The following is a 4,093-nucleotide window of genomic DNA, read 5'->3' as shown; positions in this document are numbered from 1 at the left end:
GCAGAAACACGGAGGGAAAAAAAAACAGCACGGTAAGGGTATGACATGACAATGGACATACACCAGGGAATAATGAGGGAAAGAAAAACAGGAGGGAAGCATATCTGGGGCTCATCTGAGATAACGAGATACAGGAAGCAAAGCAGGATACACTGACATAGGACATGGACTATCAAAGTAAAACAGGAAGCATGAGACAATTCAAAAAAACACAGACAATAGACGTGGAAACATGACCGACTCTGGAACAGAGGGAACAAGAAGCACAGAGACAGAAGTAACTAGACATGGAACACAGGGAAGAAAGACAGAAAACTGAGACTAAGCACACAACACACGGAGAAAAGAAACAGAACAGAATCCTAGAATCCAGGAACAGTAAATATAATGCAAAACAGAAAAAGATCATTCAAAAAGTATAACATAACCCAATCGTTCTCAAAGTGTGTGGCGCTTCACTGGTGGGGCGTAGACCTCTGACAGTTGGGGTGCAAGTTCCCTGGCAGAAAAGTCATGTGGAACTAATGTTTCAAGATTCAAGAAATTTATTGTCAATACAAAAACAGTATACAGCATAACAAAATGCTGTTTCACCCCATATAACAGATATATCTCAAAGAGATATAAAACTAAGAATTATAAATAACTTGCTAAATTTGGGTGAAATTAAGGGATAAAAACAGGGGGGAAAAGTACTAATTACTAACTATATAATACTATAATAATAACTATACAATACTAACTGTGCAATAAACAAAGACAGGACAGGGACAATATGAGGTGGATTGTGCAGTAGGTATTGAATACCAGGTTCAAGTTATGGTCAGGATATTGTAGACGACACAGGACGAAGACATGTGCAAGATGCAAAATGTGCAAACATAGAATAATTTAGATGTGTGTTCAGTAACAATGTGACTGAGTGTGCAAATAAGCATATTGTTCCCAGGTCCAGTTTGTAGTGGATTTGTGGAACTTTCGATGCTGCAAAACTGTCTGCCAGATGGAAAGAGGGAGAACAGTGCATGTGAAAGGTGGAAAGTGTCCTTTACTATGCTGTTCGCACATCGGATGATGTGTTTGTCGTAGAGGTGGGAGAGGGCCTCCAAAGATCCTTTCTGCTGTCCTCACTATCCATTGCAGAAACTTATTTACAGCTAAAGTGCAGTTCCCGTACCAGAGATGATGCAGTGATGCAGCAGCAGAGGACGCTCTCAGTGGTTCCCTGGTAAAATGAGGTGAGGATGGGAGGAGGGAGACTGGCCTTCTTCAGTTTCCTAAGAAAGGGAAGACGTTGTTGGGCTTTCTTCATTATGCCGGTGTTCAGGTTCCAGGAGAGGTCATCTGATATGTGCACACCCAGGAACTTCACACTGTTGACCATATCAACAGCAGATCCGTTGATGTGCAGCGGGGTGTGGGTCGTTGAGCTCTTCCTGAAGTTAAAAACCATCTCTTTAGTCTTCTGAACATTTAGAGACAGGTTGTTATTCTGACACCAGTCCACCAGGTGTTGTACCTCCTCTCTTTATTTAGACTCATCGTTGTTGGTGATGAGACCCACCACTGTTGTGTCATCTGCAAACTTGATGATGTGATTTGAGCTGTAGTACAGTACAGTCATGCAGGGTGAACAGCAGCGGACTAACACACTCTCGAAGCACCCAGCCAGGTATGTTGTCAGGTCCTGCAGCCTTTCGTGGGTTTACTCTGCAAAGTGTCATCCTGACATCTGCTGTGGCCAGACAGAGTACTTGGTCGTTTGTGGTGTAACCTTCTCTATTGTTGGACTTAAAGGCAGAGTTTCTGATTTTCATCAGGTTGCGTAACTTTGCAGAGAACCAGGGTTTTTTGGTTTGCATAGGTGATGATGGTCTTGGAGACAGTGACATTTTCAATACATTTGCTGATGTAGCTGGTCACTGAGGTTCTGTACTCCTCCAGGTCCACGGTGTCTGTGTATGTAGGAGCTTCTCTAAACAGATCCCAGTCTGTGCAATCAAAGCAATCTCGCAGAACAGTATGGCCCCCTCTGGCCATGTTCTCACCTCTCTGAAGGTTGGTCTGATCTGTTTGTTGATGGGTATGTAGACTGGGGTGAGAAGTCTGGAGATGTGGTTTGATTGTACGATGTGTTTGTTTACACAAACAAGGTCTAACATGTTGTTGCCTCTTGTTGCAAGTCAATGTTCTGATTAAATTTGGGTAGGACTGATTTAAGTGTGGCGTTATTAAAATGCCCAGTGACGATGAAGAAGCTGTCAGGGTGGGCTGTTTGCAGATCACTGATAATCTTGTAGAGTTCATTGAGTGCTCCAATAGCTTTAGCATTAGTGCTTGCACTAGGTGGGATGCTGTTAAGACCTCCACAAGTTCTGAACAATGCACAGACACAATAGCTGCATCCCTACACCAGCTGTCATAGATGTAAACACACAGTCCACCACTGCCCGTATTTTTCGATGATAGTGGGTCTCTTTTGGTGCCGTAGCTAGCTGGTAAATGGACTGATTCTTATATAGCGCTTTTCTACTCTCCCGGAGTACTCAAAGCGCTGCATACAACATGCCTCATTCACCCATTCACACCCACTCATACAAGCACTTCTAAACGCAAGTGCAAACTTTAACTACATTCACACACATTCACACTCCGATGAATGCATCGGAGGGCAATTTGGGGTTAGTATCTTGCCCAAGGACACTTGACATGCAGACTGGGGAAGCCTAGGATCGAACCACCAACCTTCCGATCAGTAGCTGATCTGCTCTACCACCTGAGCCACAGCCACCCCAGCTGGCCTGTCTAGCTGGATAGTGTGGTCTGCGATGCCTCCGTGAAGCTATGTTTCAGTAAAAGAAAGAACACAGAAGTGATGGGAGTGCCAGTCAGACGAGAAGGACTGGTTTGCAGTCTCCATTCGCTCGTGTCTTTATGGACCTTGCTTCTAGATCTCCGGCCAAGATGGCGCCGGTGTGCATGGCTGGCCGTCTTCGACTGCGCCTTGGCGTAGCACTCCTTGTTGTTTTATCCTTGGTTTTATGTTCACTAGGTGACTGCACGCTAATTACTTATGACAGACACACGCTTCTGAACCTTCGATTTTCCTATTCCCAACGACCGGACCTCTGTGGGACCCTGGGCGATGCAATCCCCTTAATGCCCGATTCCCCCTCCAGTGCGACCTACTTACCTTTCCCCACTCTGCGCAGGAAACGCTTCAGGAAACGGGGTAAAAGGAGTGGCGTTCGCGTTCGCTTCAAGGCTTACCTTAAAGCCATGGCTATGGGCTATCCTTCCGCGAGCCGTGAATTCTCACGCTTCATCCACTATACCAGAAGTCGCCCTGTGGCTAGACTGTTGAGTCATCGCTGGATCTGCCCTGCTGGTCCTCAAACCTACCCTGCCCTCCCAGTGGCTTGCCTCCCTGTTCGGTCCTGGATAACGTCGCTCGGTCGTGGCGTCCAACATAACAACCTCAGCGTTCTGCGATGTGCCACCGCTGATGACCTAGCTCCTCGGACACGGATAGCTTTATTTAACGTCAGGTCTCTGTCGAATAAGGCTTTTCTTTTAAATGACTTTTTCCTCACCATGGGACTGGACATTCTATTTCTGACGGAGACGTGGACTTCTCCGGGTGAGTTCATCCCCTTCTCTGAGCTTCTCCCTCCTGACTGTGCTTTTTTTAGCTCACCGAGGCTCACTGGCAGAGGTGGCGGCTTAGCCTCGGTTTTTAAAAACAAACATGAAGTTCGGCTGCTATCCTCCTCCGTCTACCCTAGCTTTGAAGCTCAGTTATTGGAGCTAACTGGCTCTCGGACTACTCTGTGTGTTGTGGTCTATCGTCCGCCTAAATACCACAAGATGTTTATTTCTGAATTTGCTGATTTTTTAGGATCCATTCTTTTCAAATATGGTTGTGTTATTATCACTGGTGATTTTAATATACATGTTTGCTGTATGAATGACCCATTGGTCAAAGATTTTCTTGCATTGACTGACTCTTTTAATCTTACTCAGTGGGTGAATGAACCAACCCATGTTAAAGGCCATACCCTTGATTTGGTCTTTACATATGGCGTGGATATAT

Source organism: Pelmatolapia mariae, linkage group LG17, assembly GCF_036321145.2.
Source record: "Pelmatolapia mariae isolate MD_Pm_ZW linkage group LG17, Pm_UMD_F_2, whole genome shotgun sequence".
NCBI classification, from domain to species: domain Eukaryota; kingdom Metazoa; phylum Chordata; class Actinopteri; order Cichliformes; family Cichlidae; genus Pelmatolapia; species Pelmatolapia mariae.
This window is presented reverse-complemented; position numbering follows the sequence as displayed.